The 16,073-nt window shown below is 36.3% G+C and overlaps 1 long non-coding RNA gene and 1 other non-coding gene across 2 annotated transcripts; both read left to right on the forward strand.

Annotated features, from left to right (window-relative positions):
- Positions 1-456: 456 nt before the first annotated feature.
- On the forward strand, positions 457-13,253 carry LOC111196024 (uncharacterized). The gene is made up of 3 exons (XR_002651970.2): positions 457-560; positions 5,302-5,518; positions 13,122-13,253. It is a non-coding gene; the product is annotated as an uncharacterized LOC111196024 (long non-coding RNA).
- Positions 1,802-1,895, forward strand: trnai-uau (transfer RNA isoleucine (anticodon UAU)). Its single transcript has 2 exons — positions 1,802-1,839; positions 1,860-1,895. It is a non-coding gene; the product is annotated as a tRNA-Ile (tRNA).
- Positions 13,254-16,073: the final 2,820 nt, after the last annotated feature.

Below are 16,073 nucleotides of genomic sequence, written 5' to 3' on the forward strand. Positions count from 1 at the left end.
CCAAAGTAATGTTTAAAATATTGAAAGTTCTCTATTTTTGTGTAATAAATAATATATCAATTAATAAAAATGTTGGCAAATGAAATTATTGAGCAACACTGTTTTATTGTATGCATTTTTATTAAGGAGTCAAATTATACAAACTTAATTTACTTGGAATACAGTTTTCAGCTGACATTTTTATAAACATTCATGACATTAATACAGTACAATACAGTGCAATAATTGCAATTTCAATGGTGAAATAATTATACCTAATATTAAACCTGGTGCCAGTGTTTGTGTGTGTATAATTTATTTTATTATTTACATCAATCCATGAATTTAGCCGTTTTTATTGTTTTCTATTATATTTTCTTAAACTAGTTTAGGATATTCAATGAAAAAAGAAATCTATGTTTTTAAGGATGAACTTTTATTTTGACAGAATTTTGTTTTGGACTCCGGCGGGAAAAGGGGCGGGGTGCTGCAGTCTGGAGCCAGGATAGCGAGAGGTGCAGAAATGGACTATGAGCCCAGACTTTACTTTCGGAGTTCAGCGACCTAAAGTACCCGAAAAGGTTTAACTAAAATGCTCGTGTTTGCTAATTAAATTTCCCTTGAATGTGTGATTTTATATGGTTTAACATTGTATAGCCTGAATAGTCAGTCAGCTGTCAATGATAAATACGTTTTTTAGCTTCAAGTTCATGTTTAAGTTTAAAATCCCAGTGAGTACATAGTTATACTTGACTTAGCTAGCTAACTTTAATGAATTATATAAGACGAAAGGACTTTATTACGATGAAGGGTTCAGGATTTATTAGTTCAATATCAATAATGTGAGATAAGGATAGAGCCTGCTGTCAGCACTAACTACATAAGGGAGTAGGATTTGTTGTATAGCTAACAGCTGTCAGTCCTTTATCATACTTGAGATTAATTAGAATCAGTCAGTAACGTTAGCTAGTTAGTTAGTTCGTTAACTGTGTGTCGAGGCCAATTTAATGTAATCAGCGAGCATCAGACCAACTAACTTTTAGCTAGTTAGCCAATTAAACTGGATTGACTAGCTAGTTAATGGTGGCCCATATTATTGGGGACTCGGTAAAATGAGGAATGTGCCAAAACACGTGTAATAAAATGATAGCTTAGTTAAGCTAACCTAGGTTAGTTAGGGTTAACTTGGTAGCTAGCGTATAACAAAACTCCTTTTATTTATTTCGTGAATAAATAATAAAACACTAAGAAATTGGGGAGCTCTAAATATAAATTATTAAGATAAGCTAGCTAGTTAGCAAGCTAATTTACCTTCTATTTATGACCACTTCATATTAAAGCATTGTAACGTTAAATGTAAGCCTAATTTAAATTAGGGAAACGCTTTAACGTTACTCATCCAAATAAACGCGTTTCAGGGAGATTGTTAGCTCGTTATATGTGTGTAGAATAATATCCAGGACTTTTTTGACTTTGAAAGTAACTTAACCTAAATAGTTTTTATAAGTATAGTTTTATAATTTAGACGCTCACAAACGCTAAAGCTAACAGTACAGACATTACAGTCACTTACTATAAGCTGCTGTTTGGTTTGCTAGCTAACGTTAGCTAGCGTTGCTAACTGGCTAATTTAACTGTCTTTTGTGCCCGTTTGGACTAAAGAATAAATAATAAATCGGCTCGTTCTCTCAGAGCATTACACTAGAGAGAGAAAAACGCGGATGCCGCACAACTAAGTAGATAATTATTGACCAGCTGATGTGATGATCGCGGTGTTGGAGTGTTGTAATTATAAGCCGTGCAGGGAGCCTGGGTGGATGGAGCTCCAGTGGCGCAATCGGTTAGCGCGCGGTACTTATACAGCAGTACAATGCAGAGCAATGCCGAGGTTGTGAGTTCGAGCCTCACCTGGAGCAGACATTTTGATTCACAGAAAAACAGACTTAGACTAATATATAAAAAAGAGAAGCACGATAGACAGCTGCACAGAGGTTTGTTTTAATGAGAGTACAGTGGAGGAACTGTAGAATTACAGGCTGGGGGAACCTTTTTGTAGTTGTAACCTATCCCAGCTATAGATGTGGTGGCTGTGGTTTTAGAAACAGTTCGATTTCTCAACTATAAATCGAGGGGATGCTTAATTGTTTTTATGTATGAAGACAAGTTCATATTTATAACGTTTTCAGAATTTATAAAGAGTTCCGAAATCAATATTTGGTGGAATAACCCTGTTGTTTAATCACAGTTTTCATGCATCTTGGCATGGTCTCCTCCACCAGTCTTACACACTGCTTTTGGATAACTTTATGCCACTCCTGGTGCCAAAAATCAAGCAGTTCGGCTTGGTTTGATGGCTTGTGATCATCCATCTCATTATCTCTTGATTATATTCCAGAGGTTTTTAATTTGGTAAAATCAAAGAAATTCATCATTTTTTTTAGAGCTGTATATATATATTTTATTTCGATTTTTGTACCTATACCTCACAGAAAGGCGGATTCCTCATTAAAAAGTAAATAAAATGTGTGTAAACCAGATTATAACCTCTCGTAAATTTGTGCTGTGTATTTTCTGTAAATAATGTGTATACAGGGGCAACAGGGGGCGCTGTAGGATAAATGAACAGACATTCTCCTCTGTAAATGTGTGAACCACTTGGTGGCAGTGTTGTACAAGAATTCAGTTTTTCAACAGCATGTGCATTTTTTCATTACCCTCTGTAAATTCTCTCTCTCTCTCTCTCTCTCTCTCTCTCTCTCTCTCTCACACACACACAATTAAAGTGCTGTACTACTCCTTGATGTTAGCATGTTAGCTGCACTCTTGTACACTGTTTAGAGGTGGTCTATATGGCGTAATGGTAACGGAGAAAGTGGTTGGAAAAGTAAAGGAATGGAAAATGCACTTGTAAACAAAACAAACGTATATTCAGAGAATATAAACTTTACATTTCCACAGAGAATCCATAAAATAATGTGTACTAAACATACTAACACAATACATATGCGTGTATAAATGGCAGCTGAATTGAATTCTGATTTGGAGTATCTTCTGTTTCATTTTAAACTGCCCCAGTAATTGTTCTAGACAATTCACATTACGCTTTTGTCCTTATTAATTAGTTATATTATCTAATGTATAATGAACTAATGTCTAAAGTATTTTGTTGAGTAATTTAACTTATTACGTACCACTTTAAAATAAGGCTCCTTTATAAAGAGTGTACAAAAAGTTAAAGAAGTTTATTACAGTTTTTCCCAAACGTTTAAACGCATTTCTAAAAACTTGGCTCAGTTTCTCAAAACTCTAAACACAAACTGAAAATTATTAACTCCTTTGTTGAAACTCTACAAATCTCCAGCAAAACTGATTCCTTCCACCAAAACAACACACACAGCTATTTTATGCTTATCTCTTACAGAGCATCAAATTATCAGTTATCAGAAGTATTTGGTTATGTTTTTGACTTCATGAGGCCGCTGTACAAATTCAAATGCATAAAAGTCAATGGAAATATGTTGGCTTTCTGTTGTTTTTATTTATTTGGTGTGGTGTAGGACCCCCCCATTTACAGTACTACACAAATATAAGCTATATGTACTGTATGTAAAATGTTGCAAAACTGTAATTTTCACCTATTTTCACAATGAGAAACATGATAAGGAAAATTCACATACAAAGAGGACACAAAAATGTATTTATTGCAAAATGCAAAGAAACAGAGCACTGTTCTTCAGACCCCTGATATCGGTCAGGCAAGAAGACCTCATCTAAATCAGCTGAAATATTCTCCCTCGCCAAACAGCGGGGGGAAAACACCTTGCATGGCAAATCCATCTTTGGCAATCATCTGCGTGGATGTCATCACATGCCTCCCCCATTACATGAAGTAGAGCCACACGCTCGTGGGGTCTGCGTTTGTACACTTTCCACCTCCATGCAGAAAAGAATTCCTCTATTGGATTGAGGAAAGGGGAATATGGTGGAAGGTGCAGCACAACAAACTGTGGATTTAGAGAACCAATCATTGACCAGAGCTGCCCAGTGGAAACTTACATTATCCCAGATGACAACGTAGTAGGGCTGTATCAGTCACGTGAGGCTTCTTTTATACTCTGACAAATGATTGAAACGTTCTGCTAATTAAGTTTACATAGCTGCAACTTGTGTGAGAATACTTGGTAATTAAGGTTTTGTTTTTGAAGGTCAGTGATTCTCAGGTGAGCAAGGTGTACTAAATGATGAAATTTGTGTTTAGTGATTTGCAAAGCTGTGATTTAGAATGATATTTGAGTGAGAACATATAAAATTGTGTTTAGAGTTTAGCAGTTTGGAGTCACAATGTTGACACATGAGCTTCATGTTTTTGGATTTGTGTGCATAGTTCCACATTTTTTGTGTAAACATTTGGGAAAAACTGTAATGGTTATAAATGAAGTTGTAAATACTTTTAAAACCTTAACAAGCACTTACAACACATACATACAAAGAACAGTGAGTTTTTTTTTTTAACATACTCTGTTTAATAAAATAATATAACAAGTCAGTTCCGTCGTTTAACCCTTTTAGACCCTGCATCCATTACAATATATATATTGTATATATATATTTTTATGTTAAAATTTATTGTTGCACATAACACTATTTAAATGTTGTTGTCCATCAGAATAGACCATGAACCAGCCAATGAACAAGTTTATAAACCAATGAAACAGTAACTTGGCCCCACCCACTGTACTGAAAACACAGTGTTACTAGAGCCATTGAGGCAAAGTAACAACTAACTAACTTTTTACTAATTTAATTAATGTTATTTATAACACTTTTTAATCAAGTTTTTTACTAGTTAGAGATGGCTTATGAAATAAAAAGGTCAATATAATTTTTAAATATACCACACAAGCTTCCAGTGCAATAAAAAAAAACAAACCGTATTTATTTGCTATATAGATTTTATAGTATAAAATTAGTCTTCCTTTTTTCAGTGCATTGCAGATTAAAAAACTGCATTTTTATCACAACTGGAGACAATTCAGGTCTGAAAGGGTTAATATGTTATTATAGATAAAATCATTAAAATTATTTACAGAAATATTAATGCTTACTGATGCATAGGACAAAGTAAGATAAGTATCACAACTTCTAAAGATTGTTTATCTACAGCATGTATGACTTTGCTATTAATTTTCTGTTTTTGAAAAGCATGTTCTTTTGAATCTGGACATTCTCTACTGCATTTGTCCACTCAAGCAATGCACTTAATCCTGATTTTAGGGCAGTTTAACTTTTAAAATAGCTAATCAAATGAATGTTTTGTACCAGGTGATCTTGATGAGTTTGCTGCTGGACTGTGGAGACCTGCTGAAGAATGAACTATAAATCAGTGCTACAATGAATCAAATAAAGCATCAGGTTGCAAACCGAGTCAACAACAACCAGAGGCTGGAGAGCTTAGACAAATGGTTGACCATGAGTGACATATCCCCCATCCCCCAACCTCAAGTTCCAACAAAGCTTTCTCCAGAGGAGAGCACTTAAGGTGAGAGTTCTCCAGAGGTTTCTGGTAAAGGAAGGGGTTCTACTCAGTATGTAGAACCATGATAAACCAAAGAACACAAACAACTTACTTGTTTTGTCCTGGTTTAATGGTTCCTGTGGTCAGCCAGACACTTCCTGTACCAGTTTTCTCCAGCTTCCAATAGTCTTTTTCAGCTGTAGGAAACAGTACATATTGCTCTTATTATTGCTACATATTGCTAAACACGTATTTTTAAAAATAAACTAATATTTTATATATATATATATATATATATATATATATATATATATATATATATATATATATATATAATATTTTTTAATCCTTTAATTTCTCCAAAATTGCGCATTTTTAATCCAGTGCGCCTTATGCATGCATTCTACCAGTCAGGTTGTAATAAGCAGTAAAGCTACTCCGCTGAAGAACAACATTATACAGGAGTTTCAGGTTACAGGACTAGCTCTTTTACAATTCAGTGGGTTTTTTTTATTTTTATATATAATTTTTTTTACAATACTTAAAGGGCTTTTTTCAGTGTTTACCTCATTTGTTGTCCTTAAAGGCCCTGTCAGTTTCTGCTAAATTGTATATGCTGGATTTTGTAGCATTTCTGGATATTGATTGGACCCGAAGAGCTTAAATGGCAAAAATAAAGGGAAAAAAATCTGATTGAAACTTTTCACCAGTAGTGTATAGTTCTAAAAAAACACATATAATTAGTACAGACCCTTCCTCTGCAAAAAAATAGGGAACAAGTGATTTACAGCTGTTCTTTAGAGAACAAGCAACTAAAATGTTCCTCAGGGAGCCAAAAATGGTTGCTGTATGGCATCACTCCAAAGTGTGGAGTGGAAAACAAGATCAGTGCCGAGGAAGAAACCATCCCTTTATGTCTCCTTTGAGCAGGACCCACATTAACACACACTGGATCTGGTGCAATGTTATTTTCAGATGTCTCTCACTCATAAATCACTCCATCCTATCTAGCATTGCTTGATGCAATGGTGAAGGTGTTTGAAACAAATTGGGCTTATTTTTAACAGTAGTAAAGATGGACCAGTACATAATAGACAGAGATAGCATGCTCAAATTAAAGTACATTTGAGGGTAAGTCACAAAATATATAACAATTTTATAAAACATAAACATAATACTTAAGTACAGTATAATTAATTTGACCAGTAAGAACAGTAACACAGTAAGTAGTCAGGTCAGTGGTTTCCTCTACTCTGTAGGTCATGGCCTCACACACACACAGAGCACACTCAAGGCGTGTTCTTGTGAAATCAGTGCAATGCCTATACAGGCCCTCTATCAATGGGAAGTCAGCAGCATCCATCATCGCTGTGTTCTGTCTGCACTTGTGGTGTCTCAAAGGGGAACATATGCCAACTTGTCTTTGGAGCACAAGCGAGACCAAACGCAGAATTATCACTACAATACTCTTTTTGTCCAGATATTTTCAGAATGCTTATCTTCTGGTACTGTTTTAAAGGAGAATTCTTTCTGTTTTATTTAGAAAGACTGGGTGATGTAATTATTACTGTCGCTTTTAGTGATATTAGTCCTGCCTGAATCCACCCTGTCAGTAATTTTAACAGACTGCTCACTCCCACATAAGATCTCACCTCTTTTATATACTATAAAACAAAATCCAGAAATAGCTTTGAAGTTTCTATGTAATAAGATGATAGTCTTGCTCTGTCTGGATGGGTATGATGGCCTCTGTCTAATAGCCGATGTAGCAAAACTGACCTGTTCATCTGTTCAGTAATATTGTGTTAGTGTCAGTTTGAAAGATGCAGTGACACAAGCTTGCCTAGACCCTCCCAGCACTGGTGATATTATATACCATATTATTTGCGCATTTAAAATCCTTTAATTTCTTCAAAATTGACAGTACATCTTTTAATCCAGTGCGCCTTATGCAAGCATTCTACCAGTCAGGTTGTAAGGAGCAGTAAAGATACTCCGCTGAAGAACAACATTATACAGGAGATTCAGTGAAGTTTCTCCAGAGCAGTATAAGCGTTAGCCGCTAACCACAACGCTAGCTCTTTCACCGTTCAGCGGTGAGTATTATTGGACTGTAGCCTGTGCATTGACCGTGTTAAAAGAAGCTACATGGGACGAACCGCTAGCTGATTGAGCCCTGGCTTACCGGAACACTCAAGGCCTCGGCATACTTCCAGCGAAACGAATTGCGTGAGCATTGCACGAAGTCAAGCGTGCTTTCACAAGCTTTCGAGCTTGCATACTTTCTGAGGCTTCGCTTTGCCTGTCTCATATGCTCCACAACCGCAGTCTATCTGTCTAGACAAGCTCCGATATGTATCTCTCAATGAAGAATCATAAAGGTGACGGTAACGCTGTACCTGCTCAGCGAGCCTCTCTTCGAAATCATCCATGTTTGTTTTCTTGTCATGCCTCTTTTTTAACGACCAGTCACCAGTGTTGGGAGTAACGGCGTTAAAACTAACGGTGTTACTAACGCCGTTACTTTTTTTCAGTAACGAGTAATCTAACTAATTACTATGGCTGTAACTATAACGCCGTTACCATTTCCGACACCCCATTACTGCACGTTACTTTAGCCGCTCTATGAACTTTTTTTTTTTTTTAACTTCGCTTTGCCCTGGTTAACCTCTCCTCTGTCCGGTGAACTTGAGCTTCTGGCCGCTGTGCCTGTGGGTTGGCGTGGTGAAGTGAGGCACAATTGTGACGATTTGCGTGCTCTAATCAATTCAGTGATTGCCGTGGACAGGCCAAGTTCCGAATTAAGGACGTTAAACTCTTTTTAGCTGCTCCGGTTTTTGTGGTGCTGCTGCTTTCTCTCTTAGAGCTTAGATTCTCTGCCCGAACCCGACCTGACCCGAGGACCGACCCGAAATCGGGCTCCTATTTTTATTTTATATAAAGCTCTGGTGTGATAATCACAATGTTGCTAAGTAACCAATTATTATTGTTCACTAAAGCGAACGAAATAGCGAAAACTGAAAGTGAAAAAACATTTGTGTTAACTGAATCTGATAAAAACGGTAATTAAAAGCAAAAAACATAACTATCTCAAACTGTATTTTGTGTTTATAAAACTAACTAAAACGAACTGAAATTACTGATAGAATACCCTCTTTTTCGTGTTTAATTTATTTATAAGCGCTGTTGTACAGCGGAGTTGTACAGCGGGCGGTCTTGTGCCGAGCGCGCGGCACCTCGTGGTCCGTGGCGTTAGTTCTTGTGTAAAGCACTCGCGCTAGCCGCAAAATAGGACAGAAAACACTGAGAAACTGCAGAACTATGTATGGGATTACAATATGAGCGCCAGGCAGATGAAAGAGAAACAGGAGATACAGTGTGTGAGATGTGTGAAAACTAATAAAAACTAGCAAGCCCACCCTAAAAACTTACTGAATTAAAAATTAAAATGTAATCACGTAGCTCTGGGCGCACGTAAACGCCTCCGCGTTTGACTTGCAGCATTGTGTGTAGCTGTTCTTAAAAATCATTTAAATTAAATAATAGTTCTATGCTTCTATGTTACAGTGTTAATTAACATCATTCTGATTATATTTCGCTCATTCAAACAGCCCGAAAACAGACAGTTTATGGGGCGGATCGGCTCGGGCTCGGGCTCATAATGACAGTTCATGGTTCGTGTTGGGTCGGGCTCTGGCAGAACGTGCACGTTTTGGACCCGATCTAAGCTCTATTCTCTTTTGGTGAAGCTGTTATATTAATACCATTTTAACGGTCATTAGATTTTGTTTTTGTCCATTATTTTGTTTTGTTTATATATACATATTTCCTTTGAGTGTGGCTTGGTTTGTTTAATTTCATCCCCAGACGCGTTTTTCCGTTTTTTTCAGTATTACAAGTTTTAGTAATTTTCTTTGGTTCTGTGGAGAATTTCGTTTTATTTTTTCGAAATTCGTTAGATTATATTTTTGTCAACATTTTGGGTTTATTTTCGTTTGTTATTTTTCTAATAATAATAATAGTAAATGCATAATTGATTTCCTTTTTTTTGATGGGCGAATAATAAAAAGTAACGAGATAGTTACTTTTACTGGTAACTAATTACTTTTATAGTGGAGTAACTCCGTTAGTAACTCAGTTACTTTTTTGGAGAAGTAACGAGTAACTATAACTAATTACTTTTTCAAAGTAACGTGCCCAACACTGCCAGTCACAGGCGTTGTCGCCTTGTGTGTTCGGGCATGGAGTTCGCCCAGCTTCCATGTGCATGACACGGTGAACGAAGCCCCTGTGCGACGTCTGCGGCTGTTAGTTTTTCTGCAATTACGTCACATTGTTTGCTAAAGCCACGCGAACTTCGTCTCCGCATGAAGTATGCCGAGGCCTTCAGGGTTCCTCAGTGTAGCGCTGTCAGGCGGCATTTACTAGCGCTGCTGCTAACCACAGCTAGTGCTGCTAACCATGCTGTTAAAAATATTAGACTTATCACTTACTACACTAGCTACCCAGTAATGCTGCATCTGGTGCAGTTCGTAATGAGGCGATGGCTGGTTTCACGTGTGTCGGAGTAGGCATGGGCTAGGCTTCACCATTCTAGTGTTAAGAGCATTACTAGTGATAGGGAGTGTCCTAATGAGTGGGTTGGCTAATTGGCCTTCTAAATTGGGGAGAAAAAGGTATAAAATAATGAAAAGAGATGTACTTGTTTTCTTTGTGGCCTAAGTATTGAGTCACCCTAATTATACTTCTTAAAGCATTAAAATGTGTAAAATGTTTCATTTTTGTGGCAAAATTGGCTGTAAATTCCCAAGCTAATGATAACGCAATGATAAGACATCTCGGTAGATGGTTGGCTTGATGGTTAGATGGTTAATGGTGTTTTTAACCCTCTTTTAAACCTGTGATTGGCTGAAATATAGCATATGGCACTTTTTTGAGTGATGACACACTAAAGTTAAGCAGTTAATCCTGTTTCTGTCATTTTCTGTTTGGCAGGAGAATCTAAAGCGATTGTCGGCAGGATAATCTGGTAGTGTGAGAACACCAATGAGTAAGTATTGTACCAACTGGTGAAGCTGGCCAATACTTATCTCCATTATTAGGATTGAAATTACAAGAGACTGTTTTGTATCTCTGATCGATCGTAATTATAAACATTATGTGGTTCAATTACATTGCAAAGTCAATTCTATGCAATAACACAACTAGCTTTCACTTTGTCGGTGGAAGGACCTGCTGGCTTATCTCTTGCGTCATCTGCCCTACAGGTCTGCCGTGTTTCCTAGAAGAAAACAGATTTGTGTCTCATTAACAAACTGACTTTAACCTTTGTTTACAGTCAAAACATGGCAATGAGCCAAGCCTTGCAAATAACTCTTATGTTTTTTTCTATTGATAACACTCATGTAAATACAGAAAAGTAACATTTTACTTCAGTTTAATGTTCAACATGATGTACACATTTAATGCAACGAATGTTGGATTTTCTGCTGTTTTATATGTTTTTATAAACTAAAATAACATGTACGTAATAATGCTACAACTGTATTAAATGGTCCGATAAGAAACATTAAATATAAACATCACATCCGTATCACATTCTCGTTTTTTGTGTATATGTTGCCTACTTTTTAAATTATGTCAATATTTAATGATGAGTTGACTGATAGAGGTGGTTTAAAATTTAATTAAATTGTGCTGAAAGATAAATGTTAATGACCCCAAAAATTTGCATACATCCAGCCTACTTATGAAATCATCTCAAGTCTAATCAGTCATGTGTGAGATTTTAGAAGTGGGGCTAAGAGCTAACGCTAAGAGAAAGGCCAGTGCTAGGTGCAGATCTCCACACAGATAGCTGGGTACTAGACCAAAAGCTTACCCTACCAGACACTACTACACTCTATTTATCTAAGTAACTGCAGACAAATCTGAATATTCACCAAAAAGACCAGAAGAAAATGGCAACACTATTTGGTAAGACTCACAAATAATAAAAAAAAATAAAAATAAATACAATTTTAACAAAAACATGCTATATATGATACAGAGCTGCAACAATTAGTTGGCGTAAAAGACAACATTGATTAAAGAAAACTATTGACGTGGAATTTCATTGTCGCACATCGTTAATGTGTGATGGGGTGAGGGGGAGGGAGCTCACGTGAAAGAAAAAAGGGTGAGAGAGGAAGACACACGCACATCCGGATTGACCGCTCCTCATGTTTAGTTGGCCAATTAGATTTCAGTGTGGGTGGGACTTGCAGCGTGTGAGAGAGCGGGAGAAAGAGAGATGTGCATACAGTGTAAAAGTGTTAGAGAGATACTGTACTCTGTCCACTCTATTAAAATTAAGGTATATGTTATTGTAACTACAGACTTTAATAAATAAAAAAAAAACTTTATTTTCTTAGGCAATCAATCATTTCAGGGATGTATGTAGTAAAACAATACATACAATTATCCTAAAATCTCTGAAAATAACATGCAGCCTGTGTGAATGTTTCCTGTAATAAACCTCAAATTATAAACATGTACTGAAAATTGGTCTTGGGGCCTACATTTTTTAGCTGTCCTCATGAGTAGTAAGTACAAATGAAGCGCGTGACAAAAAAACGATTGTGCTTAATTGACTAATCAAACAAAAAATAGTCATTAGTTGCAGCCCTACTATGATAGAGTATTTTGCTATGAGTCGGCAATGTATTTGTTGTTTAAAATCGTAAAAAAAACAGATGCCAATAAGAAACAATTGGCAAACAGGCAAAACACTTGTCAAGCTACAGAAATTGTTGGCAATACTTTGCAAAGCTAAACTATAGGTTTAAAAAGTACTTGTCTGATTCCAAATAGGTGTGTGTAGTTAGATGAATCTAAAAATTAAATGAATCTGTTTGATTGACTGTTGAGCTGTGACCATGATGTCAGAGAGCAAAGCATTATGGGAGTTGTAGTAAATGCACTAAACGCATGCAGCAAGAGATTCACATTGGCACACTGTAAGTAAACCAGTCAGTTAAAGCAGTGTTCATATTTTTTTTTCCTTAGAAGAACATTATAAAAAGAAATACAGCATGAATTGCATTATTATTTGGCAAATTAAAAATGTTTTTTTTTTTATCCTCCATCTTTTCACCTGTTTGTGGATTTTTGTGAATCCGAGGCCTTGCTTGGACCCCTTTATTGCCACTACAGCTGCATTTGTTTGTGTTCTCTAGTGACTTTGTATTTGTGCTTAGCTTGTTTGAAAGTTATATTCTCCTTTTTATCCATCTATGAAGAAAGTTCAGCTGTATTCAATGTGCACAGCTTACTGGTAAGCCTGGTGTCATTATTACAGGCACTATTAGATAAATCAGAATAAAAACTAAAACCAGATTGGTTATAATTATTGCAGACTTTGTAATGCTTTGATGTGTGTTCAGATGTGTGGGTGCTGACACTAAACATAAAGGCAGGATCATCATAGACACATTGTCATACTTAGCAGTGAAATTTCCAGATTGTTTGTCAGACGCCTCATAAATCAGTCAGAATTTCCTGTAGCATTTCTCTGTGTAAGCAACAGATTGCCACAGTTGTTGCTGTCATGGGTGTGATGGGTTAATACAATTTACTCTTCTTACAGAGCCTGGTGACATGTTAGCGGCACAAGCATGACGTCGCTTGTCAGGATTGTGCAGGAGCAGGGAGAGGACGCGAAGGCAGACACAAATGCAAATATTTTATTAAACAGCAAAGAAAACAAAAAGAAAACAACCAACCAGATAAACAAAAAACACTGAGAACATGGAACTAAGAAAACCAACAACCTAACAGATGAAAAGACGTACAACCACAGACGAGGGAGAGATGAACGAAGTGCACTATTTATACACACAGAAGGGGACTGGAAAGAGGAAACACCTGCAGACAGGTAACAAGGGGGCCGAGCTACAAATGAACAGGTAAGCACACAGACGGGAGCACATGGAGGAACATGCATAGAGGAAAAAGGTAAACAAACAGAGAAACTCAAGCACAGAAGGGAGATGACAGATAACAGGGCAAGGACGTGACATCGCTACAGATTAAATCTCTCTCTTTTCTGTCTCACACTCACAAATGCACAGACCCACAAACACACACACCCACATTCACTCATGAAAAGCTTCCTCTGGGCCAGCTTGTTTTAGGACGTTAGTCTTTTTTTTTTTTGCTATTGTAATGATGGGAAAACACCTTGTGCCGCAGCTCACAACATGCAAAATGCATGTAGTACTAATTGTCTTAATTAATTATGCCATGTTTTGGACATAACATGGAATGAATCTATCAGCATTTCACTTCCCTTTAAGAGCCATGTATGCATCGCTATCCTAGAAGCGCAACGCTTCTGCGTGTCTCAGCAGAGGAAAATGACCTGCTCGTTCATGCAGTAAAGGTGCGCAAGATGGTAATTTACGGGAACAGCGATGTTAATTAATTTCGTATTCTGTTTATTATTGATGTTATAGTTGGGTTTGTGCACTGCTGGGTGTACGCATGGCGAACCTGCGTTGCCGAGACAGAAATGAACGTCTGACAGTTGACTGTTGTCAGGGTTTGAATCAGTCAGTGACCCACATGTTTTTTTACACTGCCAAGATAGCAATACGTCAGAATTTCTTTGCTGTGCAAATTGGAGAGAAATTGGGAATATATATATATATATATATATATATATATATATATATATATATATATATATATATATATATATATATATATATATATATTTATATATAGTCTCCCTCTCTAGAAAATGCACCCTAATACAAGCATGTATATTTTTTACAGAATATTGTTGTGATTAATACAAATATTTGACACCAATAATGAAAATATAATTCCATTTTGTAATTTTAACACATTTGAACATCACAGCAAATAAAAAAATTCTATTGTAATTAATAATTTTTTTTTGTTGTTGTTGATGGACACCACTGTTAATAATTCATGTCGTTGCTGAATTATCTCAAATTTTGTCAGTTTTCAGTTTACTACATAATTTGAACACAACCATTTTTATTACATTGTTTCAGCATTTCTTGAGTGAAGAATGGACCAATAGAAATTCTTCAGAATTACTTGAAATTTACTTTTTTCTATCTTTTTACACTGAAAGTAAAGAAGGTGTTGTCTCTCTCCTGTAAAGTCTTCGTTTTGGATATACTTGTTTTTGATTGGACAGCGTTGATATGTAGCTCATTATGGTTGATCGTTAATTCAATGCTGTGATCATGAACATCACTCTGACTGTTTTTTTTCCCCACACCTCATTTTGCTCCAGGCAGATCAATGATGAAGCATTTCTATTTCTCCCAAAGGGAAGTGATGTCATTTCACTTTGCATGTGAAACAACAAATCAATGCTCTGAGGTCAAGCACTGTCAAAAGAATGATTTCTTGCTTGCTGTAATCTGTGTGATGAATAATTATTAAATGAAATCCTCTTTTACTTTTTTGTGGTTGTAGTCTTGAGTAATGTCTTTGGTGGTGAGCTATAATTAATTAGTAACACTGGAATGGAAACCATTCCAGAAATATCAATGTAAAAACAGGCTTTTCAGAATTTAAGGTGAAAAAAAAAATCAGTCTTCGCTTTTCCCAACACTTTTGCTCCTCCTAACTAAAAGCTAATTTACAGCCCAATAACGTTTAAAGTGTTCCCAGGTTGTTGTAAAAGCCAAGACCCATTTTTTTTAGTTTGGAGTGTCCTCATGTCTGTATTTGAAGTATGCTTAGGTTTCTTGATTCACACAAAACCGCTGGAATAAAAAGGGTTTGGAGCTTGTACGAACTGGCAGAAGGGAAGTGTGGGAAGAGTGAGTTTGCTGTACAGGAGGGGGATGGATTTACCAAGGTTTCTGAGTTCTTATGTGGAACATTGAAATCTCTTTAGCCTAATTAAATATCACTAGCTCAGAGCTCCTTTCTTTGGTCTTTGCTTCTTCCCTTAACACACTGCGTAGTTCAGTTCTGATGGAAACTGGCCTGACTTTAAAGAACCTAAATCCATCTCACTGTTCCTCACATAGGAATAAGTCATGACTATTTTTACTGATTTCTTTAGAGCATTTTTTTAATCTTGTACATCAGCACATACTGGCTGTGAGTCTCTTGGTGTGTCTGAAACACTCACTATGTGCAATACTCACTATGTAATGCACTAATTTGAGGTTCTGCCATTTTTGTAGTGCCTAAGTTTCAGTGAACTGTAACAATACCACAATGAACTGTATTTATATTTGCTTATTTATTTGCTACATAATATTGTTTGGTTTGAAGCTTTGTGTGAAACACTCAGCAAAATATGTGTGTGTCATTTCACATTGTACACAATAATATTTTTGAAATGATTAAAAAGTTAATTTTGTGATAATTGCAGTATTCTATTCTGTCGTATCCTATTTTATTCTGTTACAGCTCTGGAAAAAATAAGAGACCACTTAAAAATAAAGAGTTTCGTTGATTTTACTAAATTAAAAAACTCTAAAATATAATCAAGAGGAAGATGGATGATAACAAGCCATCAAACCAAGCTGAACTGCTTGATTTT

This window comes from Astyanax mexicanus, chromosome 7 (assembly GCF_023375975.1).
Source record: "Astyanax mexicanus isolate ESR-SI-001 chromosome 7, AstMex3_surface, whole genome shotgun sequence".
Taxonomy (NCBI): Eukaryota; Metazoa; Chordata; class Actinopteri; order Characiformes; family Acestrorhamphidae; genus Astyanax; species Astyanax mexicanus.